The sequence below is a fragment of the Phalacrocorax carbo genome, chromosome 8 (genome assembly GCF_963921805.1).
Source record: "Phalacrocorax carbo chromosome 8, bPhaCar2.1, whole genome shotgun sequence".
NCBI lineage: Eukaryota > Metazoa > Chordata > Aves > Suliformes > Phalacrocoracidae > Phalacrocorax > Phalacrocorax carbo.
The window spans coordinates 26,125,451-26,144,454 of NC_087520.1; the positions used below are offsets into that span (position 1 = coordinate 26,125,451).

Below are 19,004 nucleotides of genomic sequence, written 5' to 3' on the forward strand. Positions count from 1 at the left end.
AGTAGAAGCTAGTAAGACATCATTTCACATGATAATATTGGGTATTCAGTAGTATGATAGCATTCAGTATTCCAACTATGACAAGGTAACAGAAATACACTGAAAGGTAACAAAAGCCTAATAAAGAGCAGCTAATATGCAGGCACCTTAACTTGCAGAAGATTGACCATCAAAACGTAAAAGTCAATTCCAACAAATTTTGACTAGTGAACTATCTGGCTAGTCAGGGAGGAGATAATAAATAAAATCTAGTAGTAGATTAGCTCAATCTTCTCTGTCCCTACCCAAGGGTTTGCCTGCTGATGGGAAACATCTGTTGTGTTACAAAGCTATTGCAATCTACAGTCCTTGGACAAAATAAAGATCATGGAATATACTAGGTAAAATTAAAGGAGTTTTGCCACAGATCCCTTTGATCCTCTCTGATTGATGATCAATGTTTGCTGTCATATGAGGGTCTAATCCAAGTTCAGGCTTTGCACCTGGATTTTTGTCGAGCTGCTCCCTCCTTGATCTAGCAAACTATGTAGTTACTTCCCTGTAATATGGTGATCATGAGGAAAGCTGCAGTCCTAGGTGAAGGAATAGAAAAAATTATTTTCCGTGTCCCTGAATTCTAGCATTGTGTGTCAAGAATTGCACAGCATTTTCAAGGTGTTTTTTGTGCTTTCCTTCTTCTTTTCACTTCATATTCTTGCAGTCACAAGGAAAAGGCTTTTAATGTCTAGGTATGTTGGATCTGAGCATTTTCTGATTAGTACATTCCTGACAAGCTTGTCATGTTTGATGTTGTGTCTGTAACTCCTATGACACTGTCAGCATACCATTAGCCAGTGCCCTTGCACAGCAGATTTGCAGCAGATATCAGTTATTTGTGCACAGAAACCGAATATTATGGCTGGCTGAATCAACTCCATGGAGAGCTGTGAGCTAGCTCACATTGCTGCTGCCCAATGAGTACTGCTTTTTTGAATAAAACAGATTTTACTATCCTAAGCAGGAATCTTTCAGTAATATGAAGTTTTATTTCAATTGTTGGTTTCTAATAAAGATTTTCAATTGCTAGAAAAATTTCTCTGGTAAACTGGAGATGGCTAAAGAAAGGCTCTCCAGTTTTTTCAATATTCTAGGCAAGATGCCAATTTCAAAGCATTTCTATTAATACTTACAAAGCTGGCCTGGTGAAAGAAAACAAAACCTGTTTTTCAGATGGAGAAGACTGAGGCACAGATGTTTACTGCTCTACCCAAGATTCCATATAAGAATTAAGTGGCAGAGGAAATGAAACTGAGATTTCTTGACAGCTCTTAAATGGTAATGGTTAAAGGGTTTTTTCCTATTATATCTTGCTGTTAGTTTATGGCTGATTCTTAAGGGAACATGACCAGTAACTATGGTTGAAGCTCCACTGCTTTACCAGCTTTCCAGAAAGTATTGTGGCAGCTGAGTTTTTTAGTGAGTTTGCAAAACTCACCAATCCAGAAGGAGGCAGCTGAGGAAAGACCTTAGAGTTGAGAGAACACTCTCTGTGTTCCAGGTTTCCAGTCTTATGATATGTTTAAATGTAAACCTCATTATGTGTAACATAAGGTTTTAGGGAGAAACACAGTCATATAAGAACTTGGGGAGAGTTCCAATGGTGGCAAGAGTCCCTTTTTAATTTTGTTTTGTTTTCTTTGAGTAGTGAATTTTCAGCTTTGAATTTTCTGACACTAAGTTTAAAAAAAAGGAAACCAATATTCTTGTCAGAAGCAAAATTTGGAGGACAGCATTTCTGGGGTGTGATGAACCATTAGTTGAGAGATTAACCAGGAAAAAAGGCAAAATATAACATGCGCTGAGACAGTAGAGTGTGGTTTTGAACTTTGTTGAAGTGTGGATGAAAGTACAGTCTGGGTTATGTGGAATTTTGAAAAGCAATCTATATTACACTCATTTATACTGCATAATAATCCAAGAAAAATAGTTTATTTCTTTTTACATCACAGACTTAATATGGAAGACTCTCAGAAGAAGATCAGGGCCTAGTAAATGAATGTAATTCCAATTAACATCACAGAAGGCCTATCTAGGTGTACACACAGCTGCTCTATCAGATTTTGGAAGGCCACAAGGCTAATTACAAAGTAATTCAGTTCTTACCCATAACAAAGGACCAAATATCACACTTGATTACACTAATCTTACTATACTCAAAAAGATATATAGATTAGTACTTCAGATTGTGAATCTCTCTGTCTGTACTTACCAGTGTTGTTTAGAGAATCTGATATGACTTAGAAGCTCTTTTCCTATACAGCTCAATTAAAACCAGAAGATTAGCTGAGATGGATGACTGCCAAACTTGGAGAGTGCTGTTATCAATGCAGTGAGCAGCAGTGCCTTCCTATTGAATGGCCTTGTCTCTGATTACTGCACCATCACCTGTCTGCATACCCAGAGGGCTTATTGCCCTACCACCAGTACAGGAAATAGCTCTGTAGGCCATGAAGGAAAAGCTAAAGGGGTCTTACTATCCTTTGTAAGAAAAGAGGGGAGTAAGGCAGGAAGAACGGTAAAAGTAGTTACAATGCTGTTCTAGAGTAGGAAGCTCAAAGGCAACTGAGTGATCCCTGTACCCGTACCTGGGGTATATGCAGATTGTCTTGTTTGTTTCCTTTCATTGGCAGATATGGGGAATTTGTATTAATCCCTTTGGTAATTTTACTGAGGTTCAAAGTAACTTTAGGTGAAGACTGTCACATAAAATGTGTTCCCCCATACAGCTTGCTCAGAATTGCACAGTGTAAATACAATACAGTAACACATTTATAGCAGCAGTTTTTTTAGGTAACACGAGGTTTAGAGAGTCTGAGGATTGCTTTCTATGGCATAAAGAGTACTGGTGGTTCATGACGTGTCTGACATACAGAAACAAAGTAAGAATTTTGCTGGCCTCATCATGAGAACTAATTTGGCTCTCAAGCAGCTGATATATTCAATGATGTTCCCGTCTTTACCTTCCCAGTCCAAAAAACTGTGGTTTGGGATTTGTTTGTTTGTTTGTTTGTACATTCCAAATGTGTAAACAAAAGCCAAAATTTATAAAAGGTTCCCCACAGTAGAAAAGTTACTGACTTTGTGCTTCCAAGGTCAGCATCAACTACAGGCAAGGTCAGTGACTGCTTTTGATTCCCTGTATCTTGACGCTTCAGTGACATCTTTAGCAGAGGAAGCCTAAAGTTTAGGAGACTAAAAGATATGTTACCCTCTTTGAAAGCTCATCCCTATGAAGCCATTTTAACTTTTTTTATGGCTACTATTTATTTCAGTGTCTGAGTCCCTGTGACATAATTTCTCCAAGACTTAACCTGAACTTTGCCTGGCTTCCTCACAGAAGACACAAAAATAATCTGATGCTTTCACCACAAAATGCAGAAGTCATCTTTAACTTCCCTCAAAAAATTTTATTCTCATATGACAACTTGATCTAGTCATTTGAGCCTCCTGGAAACAGTCAGATTGATTGTTACTCTTGACCTCTGAGAGCTCCTAAACATTATCCTGAGCAGTGCTACATATGAACTAAAACCAGAAACATTGGGTAAACCAGTTACACTGGTACAACTGGAGCCAGGTGATGAATTCCGGTGATCTCCTACCTCACAAGAGAACAGCACCAATTGTACATCTGAAGTTTTTTTTTTTTCTGCACCTTGTAAGAATAAGTTTCAGTTTCATTCCTAATCCAGAAGATTAGACTCATAAATTACAGTTCAGTTATATTTTGGATGAAAAAAAACATATTTCAGGAAAATAGATATGCATGTTAATTTCTCTTTGAATTAGATGTTAGTTGAGTAGCACTCTTCAGAGGTTATTGCATATAATCATTCTTATTGATTTTACTAATAGAAAAATTGCAGAATAGTATAGGTTGGGAGGGACATCTGAAGGTCTGGGGTACAATCAAGTTACACAGGGCTTGTCCAGTAAACATATACATGTCTTCATCAAAGAGATTTCACACCCTCTCTGGGTCCGTGTTTGGACATTTGACCACCTCGTGGTGAAAAATACATCTCCTAATATGTCATCAGAATGACCTTTTCTGCAGCCTATGTCTATTTCCTTTTACTCATCCTCTAAGAGGAATCTGATTCTGTCTTCTTTATACTTTTTACCCTTTACAGTTTAATTTATTTACAAAAAGTCAACATCCTCAAAGCTTGAGATAAGGAATATCTCAGACAAGTTTCATTCAAATGTTGAGTGTACATTTCTGATAATCTAATTTTACTGTTAACCACTACGATTAATGCACATTGTAAATATATTCTGTTTTCAACAGTAAGAAGTCAGTGGTAATGTCTAACATAAGATGAAAATTTCTTGTTTTTCAAAACTGAAAAGCTTGGTTATTATAATATTTATTTTTTTAAAAAAGAGCATTTCCCATGAGTTTTAACTACAAATCAGTTAATATTTTAAATTTTTATTTTGAAATACAGTATTTAGTGTTATTGGGGAAAATATCAACTGTGCAGAATGAAGATCAGTGATACGTGGAACCTATCTCCAGAGTGTCACAGTACTGGCTGCACTGACAGGCCTTTATTGCTCTGACCAGCATCACCTGGGGCCTCCAGCTACACCCCTTACCAATTGGTCCAGGAGCCCTATTTCAGCTCAGGCCTGGGAAGATACTCCTGGCCTAAGCTCCTTGTCAAGGAGTAGTAAGAGGAGTGGGGTTGCTCCATGTGTTTGGGAGGGGAGCAGCAACCCTGGAGGTAAGGGTGACTGTTGCACAGACTGTCCCACAGACTGTCCCTTTGCTTGGCAAGGTGTAGTCCTGCAATAACTGACTTGCGTGTGTGGAGGTTGTGATGCTTTGACAGTTCCAGATGAAGCAGGGTCTATTCTGGGAGTCCTAGTCAGCAGCAGGAGGAGATGGGGCTAGACATCACTCTGGAGAGAGGCAAGCTGCCTATGATCTATGATGCAGGTACATGTACAACTTGGCTAAGGGAAGGACTGGGGGGCCCCAGGTCTGACTGTGCTGAAAAGGACTTGTGGGCCTGTAGACATGTTATGTGGATGGAAGCCCCAGCTGAGCTCAGTCTGGTCCCCTAGGGCCTACTTGGGGCTCTGACAATGAATATAGTACAGGCAGAAAGTAAGAAAAACCTTTCTGAAGTACCCTGCCCCAGTTAATCTCCTAAATGGGTAAAATGATAGGTAAATCAAACTGTTCTAACAAAAGTAGAGTCTACATGACAAGAATCAGATTGGGATTGTTGTCTGTGAAATCTGTGTACTTTGTTTTGGTCTTCTTCCTGGTACAATGTTCTCTGTGGGCAATTTAGTAAATGAGGAAGGATTACTGTGTGAATAGCTCACAGTGCTGCAGCTCCTGCACTAAGAAGCAGGAATAAATGTTCTGATCAGAAACAAGATTTCTTGCATGGGCTCTGTTCTGCTTTTCTGCATGCTGCCTCATCCTGCTCACACATGCAATATTCTTCTTTCAGGGAAGCATCAGCCACTCCAGTGAAGATGAATATGTAAAAGAATAGCAACTGGACTAATTTACTACCCAGTCTCTGAATCTAGATGGCTGAAAGGTCAGTTATTACCTTTGCAATTTCATTCTCTACAGGGTATTGTTTAACATTGTGTTACCCACCTCACTTGGGTCAGATAGTTTCATTAACTGTTTCTGACACAGTGTCACAAATTAACTCCTAATAGTGTGCAATTAGAAGGAAAGAAACTGGGGCTTATCATACCCAGCAATAACCTCAGTTTTGATCCTCAAGGCATACCTTAAGCCTCCATCTTTTCAATTAGTGTCTCCCAAAGATTTCAGAAGGTAGTCTAGCTAGTCTTGTGACTCTGGGATCTCTAATACCTAGCTCTTCTAGCTAAAATGAAAGAACAGCTAAGAAGACTTGCCTAGTGCACTAGTTTTCCTGTGAGCAATTGCTATATTTGCTATAGTGTTGTTGTAGGTTCACTAATTGTAGATTTTTGAAGTTGCAAATTGAACAGGAATTCTTAGAAGACTGTCACATTAGAATATGGGATATCTTGGAAATATTGCATCTGTTTAGCATGGGAAACTTGTTGCATCTTTGAAGAATGATTCCATAAGGTCCTAGATAAATATCACTGTCAGAATTTTATTTTTTCTTCCCTTCACATACTGCACTTAGGAAAAATAAAACACCCTGTGGCTATTTCTTCGTTCTTTGCTTTGGTTTTATGCATTTCCTTTAAGCCATTGTAAGAATGTAAATATTTTGGGATCAAATCAACTTTTGTGGTGCGTAGGTCCATGTTACTGGCTTGTTATCTTTCTACTGCCTTTCTTCATCCTTGTTCATAGGCCAGCATGTGGTCAAGAGCATCCTGGACAGCACTGTGCAAGGTAGGAGCAGGTACATGCTGCAACTGCAGCAGTTATAGCCTAGGGTAGCTCCTATGGTGAACCACTAGAGGCTGCTAAATAAATGCAGCCTGCAGCTTCACCACTTGAGGAGGGTGGATGAGATCATGCGTATGACTGAAAAAAAAATATATTACTAGAGTAGTTCCTCCTGATTGGCACAGTGAGGAGTTACAAGAATAGAATGGAAAAAAGAAGCAGAGACTCCTTTTCTGATTTCTGGGCCATCACTGCTTTTAAGCATTAACAGTTGAAGACAAGTTCTTGCTGACTGATGCATCTCTATTACACATAGGCCATTCTGCTTGATTAAATTGAGGGGAAAACAAAATAAAAGTGTGTTATAGGAACAAGTTAGAACTCCAGCAAAAACATGAAGGGGATTTCATCCTTGGTCACCCTTCTGAATAACTGCTTGGGGAAAAAAAGTGTATATATATACTTACATAATGTACTTTTTAAATATATGTGTGTATATATAAATATATATTTGTGGTGTTGAGGAAAATGTTCCTAACAATGCTCCATTGATCCTTCTGTCCTTTTGTTTCCATCATCCACTGGAGTTCCTTGCTAAGATTAGATGAGAAAGATAAATTGTTTTCTGTTCACTGGAAGTGCTGTCTTTTCAGTGGCTCTACCAACAGAATATTTTGATGTTTAATAAGGTCATACAGGGACTAAACCCTGAATCCCCAAACTTCAGAAACATTATCTATAACCTTTCTAGCTAAGAAGAACAAAAACTATATAGAGGTAATGAGTTCTGATAACCAGAATGAACTAAATCATAGAAATTAATTGCATTTACCAGAATCTAGAGGCAGATTCAAAGGAAGAGGTAAGAAAGGATCAGAGGCAAATGTGGGCTCTAGGATGACCTCCCAACATGGAAGTCCTGACACCTTCATCAGTAAATTCAATATTGTGGAGCTGGAGGGACAGTAGAGTCAGAAGCTTACTAGAGGCTGAGTGCTGATTCATGCAGGGTATTATATGTTGCATTAGTTAAGCAACAACCATTGAGAAAGAAGCTGTTTCCTAGAGATTAACAGGTGATGGGGAAGGCTTGGTGGCCTGAGGCTACTTTTGTTATTAAAAGGTGGGATGGGGAGGAAAAAAGCTGGCTGCATGGTATTTATTAGTGAGCAAAGCTGGTTAACAAATAGGGACAGGATGTTTCTAAATTGACTATTCCAGCCATCAGATCGGAGTCCTTTCTTGAAAACCTGAATGACTTTGTAGAAGACTAAAATTATGCTTAAAGAAAGCAGCTGTTCAAAGGGGTATGTCTGTGCATACTGCTATAGATGCACATTTAGAACTACCTAAAGGGAACACCCAAAATGCACATGCTTGTGCATCTGATATGTTGAAAAGGCCTGTCTTTTGTACCACCAGGCTTTTGTGATATTCTGGGAAACAAACACTGATGTTCTTGTCCAAGAGCAGTTTCTGTCTCATAAATTGATGGTACAAAAAGTTTAAGGATAGTGCTGTACTATTCTTTTTTCCTCAGCTGTTACGTCTGTGCTTTAGCTATCACTCTAAAAAGATTTGGAAATATAAAATTCCAAAAGTAATTTGAAAGATCCAGAGGCTGAAATAGTTGCTGTGGGTATTTTAAAATACTGCTAAGTAGCTATGAGTGCATGACCCATTAACCAATCAAGAGTTTGACTCCTTATTGTTTAATATCTTTCTATTGCTTTGTCTCCTTCTGTACATGTGCCTGAAATAAATAACTCATGTCTTTAGATCAATATGGTCTGTATTAAACTGATTAGGATGTATGCCATAACATTTCAGTTATGACACCTTAAGGAAGTGTGTTCTTATGTCACCTCTCATATTAACATTATATTTGTTTGAAGGACCCTAGAAGGGCATATCATGATAATTCTTCTTGGCAGCAGTACTTGCTAAGGCAGCTTATAGTTAAAACAGCATTTCGAGTCCCAACCAACCCCCACAAAGAAAAAGGTTGTGAAACTGCAACTTAATTTAGCTAAAGGACAGTTATGGAGTCAATTCTCTGAAAAAAATCTACTTGCCAAAACAAGTTTTAAGCTCTGGGTTACAAATGAAAATTCAGCTTTTTGCAGTGTGTAAGTAATGAGAGGGATGTTGCATCATAGCTTTGGCCAGTCTTACTGTTTGCTGAAAGGGGGAGACTCTTTATTCTCTCCTGACTGTATGCCCCTCTACTTATGTAGGCTCTGGCAGTAACAGACTCTGTGTAGGACAAACTCAGCCTGGTGACTAAAAGGTTCTTTACTGGTGAATTAACAAGTTTCATTGGCCCAGCTAGGGTCTGACCACAACCACAGTAGGTACAAAGAGATGGGATACATGAAGCTGGGAAAGAGAAGAGTGGGGAAACAAGAAGGACCTCCCACTTCTGGCAGTGGCAAGCTGTCAAACCAGCTTAGCTGTAGTGTTTAACTTCAAAAATTGTGTTCAGAATCTTTGCTTGAAAAGGCAAGTGTCAAATTAAAGATTTTTCTGAAGAGTGTTTAAGTTCAGAATTAAATTCAAATTTTCAGGTGGTCATGTGAGCCTCTTGTCTGATACTGAAGCTTAAAGTTTCAGTGGTTTGAATAGTTGTCATGTCTATATTAAAGTTTTAAGAATTTCCCTTGGCAATACCATGCAATGAAACAAAACATACAGGGATGTAAATGCCCTCAATCAATTTTGCAGTAGTCTTACCAAGCCCAATAAGATGAAAAGTGGAAGAACAATGTATCAGTTTACTGTTTTAGCAGTTACTTAAACTCTAGCCCAGCATTCTCTTAGCAATGCTGCGCTGAGACTATTGAATATGCTATCACCCGTAACCTGTTTTTTTTTGTTCCTGTCGTCTGCAACACTTCTGTCAGCAGAAAGGATTGTATGAATGCTCCCTAGTATTCTATGGGTAAAATCATCCCAGATGTCATAAAATGTCTTTGTTGGCTGTTCAAACTGAAGCAGATGACTCTGAAGGAAATTAGATAGTGTGTACCTGCCTTTTCTGACAGCAGGCCCAAGAAGGCTGCTCTTTTTGCTGTAGAAGCTCTGACAAGTTAATGGGATGTATTATTGTTTTCAGCTGACAAAACTGTTCACAAAGTAAACTTTATCTATACCAGATCTGGAAACATTTTTCTTACTCTGAGGCTGAATAGATATTTGAAATGCTTTTGGCAGGCCAACTATTAGTGCATACTTCTGTGTTAACTAGTTACAATTCACACAAACTATGAAAAATGATTGGCTGTAGGCCACATGAGAACCAATTAAGTTGTGAATTGCTCACCTTCTGCATCATAGCTTGACTACCCTGATCTACATAGTAGAAAATATTCAGGCAGAGGATGCCATATTATTCAGCTGTAAGGGTTAATTTAGTAATGATGAAAGCTAAATTGAGCAAATAAATGGACATTTATTGTTTATCATACGTGATGTAGTGTTTCTGTTAAGTACTGCTACTGCTGAATGTTCCTATGGACTGTAAATTTTCCTCTCAGTTTTTTGGAGCCACAATTAAAGACAAAAAGACTCAGATGGTTTTTTTTTTTCTGAGAAGTTGAAATACTCCTCCTCCCACCTCATTGAGACAAACTGTACAGCAGTGCAACTGCAACAGCAGTATGTTTGTCCTCTTGCCTTGGGTGTATTGCACATTCACTGCCAAAGAACACTTTCAAAGGTGACCTAATTCTGGGTGGGCTATGAACAAAAATGCCTGTTTAAAAAGGGGAAGAATATCCATGGACTCTTCAAGCCTTCTGTCTATCATCTCTATATTATGAAAGTCTTTTACCTGATTCCCACGTGTCATTATTATATGTACATAAACATACATATTTTATATTTGAAATTGGATGTGTCTATTATCCTGTGGTTTTCTTTGTAGTGCATATGAAGTGTGAGAGTTATTACTGTTTGAACATGCCTCCTGTATTTTTTAGATACATCTACTTGTTTTGATATTCTTCTTCAGGGTAAAAAATTCAAATTGTTCCAGAGAACACAAACCTGGGGGGAATGTCTAATCATTGGGTGGAATTTGACTGTCATCTTCCCAAGACATTAAGGAGAATTATTAGAATTAAGTTGAAGGAAGCAAAGAGAAAGAGAAGGCAAAAGATGTGCAACTGTTGAGCAGAGATTTTTTTCTATAATGCTTTGTAAAACAAAAGCAAGAATCTCTTCATGTGAAGTTAGTCATTTAAGACTGACTTTGCAAATCTGAATGGTGTTTGATCATCACAGTGGTCTAACCATAGAAGTAGTCTAGGTATAGCTTAAAGTTACATCCTTCTACTATATTCTGAACAACATATAAATTAGTATACATTATTTGAATGAACCCATAGGATAAAATCAATTATGAGATGTTGGTTCACAAGATAGCACTTAATTTGATTTGAAGGTAAGACAGTAACTGCACAGCACTGGTATGGGATACTGTGCCACTACCATCTTCCAGAGCATTTTTTGTAAGAGGTTCATCGTTTCATGGCCAAACACAAAAGCATTGTGATATTATGTCTACTTAGTGGCTCCCACATGAATTCCAGCTTTTAAAGAATACTTCACTGCATGCCTAAGCCAGTGTGTGGTCTTGCAGAGATTAAATGACAGTTATGTTCCATTAATATAATTCTGCCCTTTAGCCATGGGCAAAGGACACAAGTTTGGAATTTTCAAAATGAAAATGAAGGCAAGTATTACAACTAACCTTAAAACCTGCATTCACTGCATATCTTACCTTGGTGGAATAAAATGCAGCCAAATAGTGCAAAGGAACAGGGTACGTCAAGCAGGACACCAGCAATGCATTCTTTAATCAGAATGGATCCAGATTCCAGGAAGTATACTATAACTAAATTATATAACAATAATGGCAATAAAGCTTTTCTTTCTTGCTTTAACTTTCAACAGGAATTCACCCATGTACTGTTCAGGACTAGTAAATGAATTTTTACAAGGCCCACTGGGGTCTTTTGTCTGCTGACTTCTATTGCTTCTGCTTAGCAGGAAGCAATAGTGGAACTTCAATGCAACAAGTTAACTCTGTGCTGAATGCTGCCTTCACAACTGACATCTGTCTTGTCACAAAGAAACTTCTTGAGAAATGGTAAGAAATACGAGATCTTTTGCAGGAATGTGGTTTACATCACACTTGGGATCTCTGCATGGCCTGTGACAAATTCAGTCAAGATCCAGCTTTGGGCTAAAGCCTACCATTGGAGTTGACTTGATGTATACAGAGTTTTCTTCTACATTCTTAATTAATGGAAGCATATCCTTATCCCCTACCAAAGGCCCTGTCAAGCAGATGTCTTCTGAATTGTGGCTAAAATATAATTTCGTGCTATTTCTAAGTAGGAGCAGATATCCTGAGTTTCTGAACCCTCACAGAATTCTGCCAGTCACACCTCTTGTTATATCAAGGATATCAAATTGAGGCACATGGACAGCTGTGGCCGTGTGTTGGCATGTACGTACACAGAAGAAGGAGTCATGAGGAAAAAAGATAAGAGGTGATACACCCATTCTGTGTAGTACTTGTAGTTCATAACCAACATATGAAAAAAATTGCTTTGAGTCAAGCAGTGCAGAAGCAGTCCTTGCTGTACTGACATGAACTTCCTTTTATTAGGTTTTTAAGGTGTAGCCTTATGCAGAGTAGATGAGAGCAGCATAATCCAGATGGGAAGGAATTATTAAGGGCTACACAAGGAGCAACTGTTGCACAGGTATAGTAACTTCAGAGTGAAGCTGCTTAAACATGAAGGCATTGCTGGGAGCGGTGAAGGAAAGGTATAAAGCATTCATGTGGAAGGAGCGTGTCTTTCCAAGTCATTCTAAAAAAGAGCCCTACATACTGCTGGTAGAAAAGGGAGAGACTTGCCTTCAAATCAAATGTAAAAATATTAAGTATATAATGGCATTATAGCAGGTGTGAATTTCACCCTATTAAGGCAGGGTGGGTTTTTTTGAAATGTCACTTTTCTTTGGGGCAAAGGGGGAGATACGAATGACTTTATGTGCTGAATGATGTGTTAAATAATATTTATGAATTTATACTTGTAATACGATTGTGGGAAACTTGTGATCTCTACAGACATTTGATCATTCTATGTTGCTATGTACTCAGCTAACATTCTGTGTTTTCAGATACTTGAGAGAAAGTATAGAAAAATGTAAACTAAAGGAAGTTGGTAGGAAGCCAGAAGTGCTAAAAGAGAACAGAGCAAGTGTTTGCCTTTGGCCCAAACCTGAAAATTCTGAGGGGGTACAAAGATGAGGTATGACAATTAATATATAACAAAGGATCTATGCATATGTGCATGGAGATATATATACATATTTATCTATAATGTGGGGTTATGTATTTTGGTGAGCTTCTATCCAAACCTTAATGTTCCCTTGGCTGAAATATGGTTTTTGATCTAGGAAATAGATTAGGAAACCGAACTGTTAAATTTTTATTCTTTGAAATTTGATGTTGAAGTCACTGAAGTGTTTCAAACAGTATGTAAATTAGCTTCATATATGTCTTTATCCCTGAGCTTTGATTTTTCCTTTGTGTATAAACAATGCTCTTGAAATTACTGGGTTTTGTCTTGCTTAAAGACAGTGGATTTAAAAAACTCCTCAATGTTTCACCCTCCATACTGATCTTTCTGCATACAAGCTGAAGTTTTTGTTCCACATTAAAAATGAAGGCACCAACTGAGGATTTATAAGTTTGAGAGCATTCTAATACACATCCTTTGCCTCAGTATCCCTCAACCATTGCGCAAACCATCATGTCCAATGCCAAGCCAAGTTCCCTGTTGAAATGTGTCAATGTTTTTTGTCATCTAGCCTTGATTGTATTTTATATTAAATACCAGCACTTGACAATGAATATTTCTTGCTCAAGAACCAGGAACTGTGGGTCTGACTTGCCAAACTGTTGGCTTAATTATCTCTTTTCCTGAAACAGACTTAACACTTTTTGTCAGATGAGGCTGTATAATCCTACCTGCTTAACCCACGTATTACCAGTCCCTTAGGATTCTTCTAGGAAAAGGATGAAAAAGTCTATCTTATGCAGCATATTGTCCATACAACAATGAAGAAGTTACTCTATGACTCTGAGTGTGTGTATGCAGTGGTTTTGTAAATCCCTTTGAGCCTAGTCTTGAGAAAGGCAACTAATCCCAGTAAAAGGGTATTGCTTCATATGAAATATTTGCAGAGCTGTGGAATGCATTCCTTCACCCCAGCTGCCCAGGCTGTTTGCGTACTGGGGCTTTGGTTGCTACTATAGATAAACTGCGCAAATAAATGAAACCAGCTGCTATTTTACACCCACTAGTTTTGTTTCATTATGTATATGCTCACAACTTCCTTCCCCCTCCCCCAATAGTATATTGTGACTATTATGGAGACTGCTGTTCCCCTAAAGCAATGAAGAGGCATCCTCAAATGCATTGTCTGTCTTCCCTATCTCTTTTACGTCTGTGCAACCAAGTTGTAATTCTTAAAGTATGAATCCTTTCCCATTGCATTTGAGCCTACATCATCCTAAAGTGTATTGCAGGTTTCATTCTCGGAAAAGGAAAAATAACAAAGTTATTGCCATACAAGGGTAGGCTGGGAGAACTGGGTTTGTTCAGCCTTGAGAAAAGGAGGCTCAGATGGGATCTCATCTCCATGTACCAGTACTTAAGCGGTAGCTACCGAGAAGATGGAGACTCCCTTTTTACAAGGAGCCACATGGAGCGGACGTGGGGGAATAGACACAAGTTGCTCTTGGGGAGGTTCTGACTGGACACAGAAGGAAAATTTTTCACAGTGAGGACAGTCAACCATTGGAATAATCTCCCCAGGGAAGTGGTTGACTCAGCCACATTGGACACCTTCAAGAGTCATCTGGACAGGGTGCTGGGCCAACTTGTTTAGACTCTGCTCTTCCTAGAAAGGTTGGACTAGATGATCCCTGAGGTGCCTTCCGACCTGTGATTCTGTGAAAGTAACTGATTCCCAATTTTTAATTTTCTATAGTTGTCTGTGTGTAAATTTCTTCCTCTTTAAATAAATCTTGAAGGAAACTTGCATTAAAATACTGTTGATTTTCTGTCTTTTAATTGTTGTGATTACAAAATACTTTCAGGCCATGAGCTGGAGGATTCTGATTAAGTTCCCACAGAATACAATTACTCACACCTACTCCATCTTACTGCTGTGCTAGTAACTATATCTTAATCATCATTACTATCCACCCAAGCCTTAGCAGATACTACAATTTGTAACATGTCGCAAAACCTGAAATTTGTTTTATAAAATTTGAAAACTGAAATGCAACTAAGAAATGCTTAGTGGTAACCTGAAGTCCAAATCTTTTATATTACATTAAATTTTATTTGCTGTTGCAGAAACTCTGCTAGCCCATTTACAGTATGCAGTGGCAATAAAACAAAAGATAGTTTTATATCCTGAATCAGAGGGAAATGTAAAAGGGGAAATCTGTGAAACTACAGGAAAGATTCATCAGTAAGAAGGTTTCCTAATAAGAGTGTTCAGTGTACTTTAGGTATTTTTAGGCAGCTTAAGTTTTGGCAGTGAGTTCTGTGCTTTAATTTTTTTTTATAGACTGAATGTGTGTGTTTAAAATTTGTTTCTTTTAATATACTATGCTTAAAAAAAAAACAAACCACAAAACACACAGCTACCTGAGATTCATATAAATACTGAGCACTGACAGGACTGACATGTTTTTATATAATAATTTAAATTACAGGTGGACCAGAAAAAGGGCAATGCCAGTGATCTGGCAACTATACCATGATGCTGCCTCAGGACACTGAGAGGGTTTTTTACATATAGTGAGCGCTTATCCTCTCTGCTGGAACTGCCAGTCAGCCTACCATTACTCTAATACAGCCTATATATCAACCCAGAGGGATTCAAAAGGAACGCATCAATTAATTCTCTTCTAGTCACAATGCAGCCACCAGCGGAAGAGCCAGGTTCAAACTAATGGAAGGGTAGGAAACATTATCAGTATGCTAAGCATCGAATGAAAACTACATCTCATGGTAAATGCTTCCCCAAAATTTTGTATGAACTATTTAACAAGAGCACAAAGACAGGTGACATGCACTGGTTTTGCCAGGCAGCCAGCCAAGATCTTAAGATCTAGCTGTTTACGTCTTTTTGCCTCCACTTATCTCTCTGGAGTATAGGAGACTGCTCTTAAGGCTGTGCTGTGCAGGAAGTGCTAAGTATGTTCATAAAGGTGTGGCTTAGCTCCCTAGCAATTCCATGGTAACCGGGGGGGGGGGGGGGGGGGGGGGGGCGTAGTAAACTAGCCTTAAGTAAAACAAACAGGCTTTGTGGAAATCAAAAGTTGAGAATGCACGCTGTTCACATCTCTTTGATGAAAGCAGTTAATCTTTGATTGAAGGTGGCGGGCTCCACCTTGCCCCCTTACACCCAACAAGTTCACAAGGGTTGGATCAATTAAGTCTTGTGCTTTCAACACCAATACAAAGGAATGTTTTTCAGTCATTTTTGCAGGATGTGTTGTGAGAAAGATTAAATTTACATGTTATTTCCTTGCAAACATAACGTTAAATAAGATGAAAAGCCCTGTATCATTTATTAAAAATTTCATCACCCTGTACAGAATGGATCATCTTACACTGAGAGGTACAGAGCAGAACCCATAATACTGAAAAAAATCTCCACCCTTTGTTATTCAGTCCTTTGGCCTTGTCTCCCCCAAGGGAAATGACGTGTTCTTACCAGGAGTTGACCAGTACAAGTTCAACTCTTACAAAGCAGAATGGTGTTCCCTTCTCCAGGAATCTACATGGCAAAAGCACACTTTTTCCTCAGACAGGGATTCCTGCATAGATAGAAAGTAATCCAGAGATCTGAAGAGACAAGAAGACTTGATATTCACTGACAAAGTAGGTGTGAAATACGACCAACATGACTCAACTGTAACAGTGATAGCCAATGTGGCTGCCTTTAGTGACAGCTGCAGGTGTTCAGCAGTAACTGGCCATAGAAAACCTTGATGTGCCTGGAAGCATGAATTCATAATACTGTAAGGCAATAGCACCCCTCTTGTTTTCCTGATCCCATAAGTCACACTCTTGTTTTTGCCAGGCTAACTGTTTGTGGGACCAACCTCTGAATCAAATGAGGGAATGGATCCATCTTAAGAAATTACCAAAATGAGGCGATGTGGTGTTCTGTTTGGTTTTACCTGAATCAGATCCAGCTTTCTGAAACTGGATCAATATTTCAAAGCTGATTCACAGTGTAGCCCCACCAATAGTGCTGAAGAATCAGAGGGGACAGTGAGCCAACGGTGGGATAAGAATGAACAGCTGAAGCTCGATGAGCAAAGTGTGCCTGCAATTTATATATATGTCAAATGTATTTTATTATGAAACCTACAGCTTAAGAGCACAGTTTGTCATATGGGGTGGGCCCAACCAACTCCTAACTGTTCCCATTTCTTCCAGAGGGTATGTTTGTTTATAGTGCATTCTAGGATTTAATCTACCTGAAAAACAATGAAGGAGTAGCTCAGACTCCTCTGCCTCCTGCTCAAACGAAGCAAAGCACTAGACAATGGAAAGGAGTGGTTGAAAGATTGTTAAAGTTATGTCCTAGACATCTACTTCACCGAGAGCATTATCAGTACGTTCACTCCAATCACTGTGTAGACATTCCCAGGATGTGCCAGGCAACTTTCTCTGATGTATGCCCCAGGGCTCTTTTCCTTTTCCTCACCACCTTATAATTCAATGTAGAAAAAGCAAAATCTTAATATATGTTAACTGTGTCACTCTATAATTTGAATAGTTGAGAAAACGAAGGCATGACTGAACACAAGGTGACATTTCCTGTCAAACAAGGGTGTGCCACATTAGCAAAGGGTTGTGGAAAGGACACGTGGTAGTACTGGCACTTCTAAAACAGCTCTGTCACAGTATGTTACCACAACTCCAACTGCTGGGAAGGGAAAGGGCGGAACTCACTGCACCTCCTTGCCATATGCTTAGTTATTATCTGTGTTTATAAACCAATTCTGTGGCCGTTAAGTGATAAAATGGACCAAATTGCATCATGTGGCATCTCAAATTTAAAATTTCTGCAGTATGTCAAAGGGTAGAATCTAGGTAGACATGTGCTTTTTTTTTTCCTATTTTTGTGTTTTACTTGAATGCATTTACTGACTGTTCTTCTCAGGAATTCATATCACTCTCTATATCAGCCAGATGTAATCAATAAGGACGCTATTTCTATCTTACTTCCACTGTATATTCCACAGCATAGAAAACCCACCATCAGGCCAAAGGAAGAAGGATATTTGCTCAGCCGTGCTCAGAGGTTAAAGTGAAGAGAGGATTTGTTGAATAGAAATGATGACATTTATTTGAGTGAGGTTCTGATTACTTTACTTGCATAACTGTAACTATATAATACAGTTCAGTGTAAACTAGCGTCTTCCATGCAAGCAACTGCATCTAGAGGTGCTGTAGAAAAAATGGCATATCTTTGTAAAAACTGTAGTTGTTTTATCAAGTTGAAAATAATAGAGTAGAAAGTACTTCCTAGAAATTGGCATATTAGTCCTACTAGAGCCTGGTAGTAACAGGTCAGACATTTAACTTTTTAAAGACCAGGTAGTTCCAAGACAAAGACAGTAAAAACAAAGCACAGAAGTTGTATCAGAGGCCTGGTTCTTTGGGGAAATTTTTCCACCATTGTAATTGGATAGAATAGGATATAGAGAATGTTTGAAATCCCCCTATGAGATCCTCCTAAGTATGTAATAATTGGTGGTAGAAGTAAAGTGGAGCAAAATAAACATAATTAAGATGAAAGAATAAGAAACCATTGAATGATAGGTCTCCCATCATGTCTATTTTGGATGCACATAATTACATTCATCAGTTTATTATACAAAATACATCGAAGAAATGTTTTTAAAGACTAAATACTTCGACAGGTAGTTATGTTTTGCTTAAGTTTTGCATTTATATTTTACTTCTATTTATACTGTGGTGAGAAAAAGATGTCTATTAACATATCTGGATGTGGAATAAATTTAATTACATTATAATGAAGAAACAGGTTAAATATCAGAGCAGCTAAATCAAATGGGAATGAGATATTACAGGAACACACCCTCATTTCTTGTCAGGGTTTTAAAGTCAGCTGAGAGCTTGTGGTACAATCTGAATAAAAAGCCAGAGCTTAGTGATCTGTGCCAAGATACTCTCATGAGGCTAGTATCAGCCAGTCGTCAGTAAAGCTTGAGAAAATGTAACTTGCATAAATTAATCATTAATTTTGTTATTCATCCAGTTGTTTTTCATTGACCAATTTGGACTTCCAGTATATGGTCTGTTGTATTCACTTGATGACCGGTTCTTTCATCACTGCTACATTGCAGAATTGTCAGAATTACTCTCCATAAGTGGGAGTAGTGTATAGTATGCAGATCTTTTGATGTAGGTAGTGACATTTACCTTTCTTCTGTTGTCTAATTGTTTTTTTCTGTTTT

General features: G+C 38.4%; 1 long non-coding RNA gene across 1 annotated transcript; it reads left to right on the forward strand.

Annotated features, from left to right (window-relative positions):
- Window positions 1–5,549: 5,549 nt before the first annotated feature.
- On the forward strand, window positions 5,550–14,524 carry LOC135314578 (uncharacterized). The gene is made up of 3 exons (XR_010374088.1): window positions 5,550–5,603; window positions 6,368–6,409; window positions 11,363–14,524. It is a non-coding gene; the product is annotated as an uncharacterized LOC135314578 (long non-coding RNA).
- The last annotated feature ends 4,480 nt before the right edge of the window (window positions 14,525–19,004 follow it).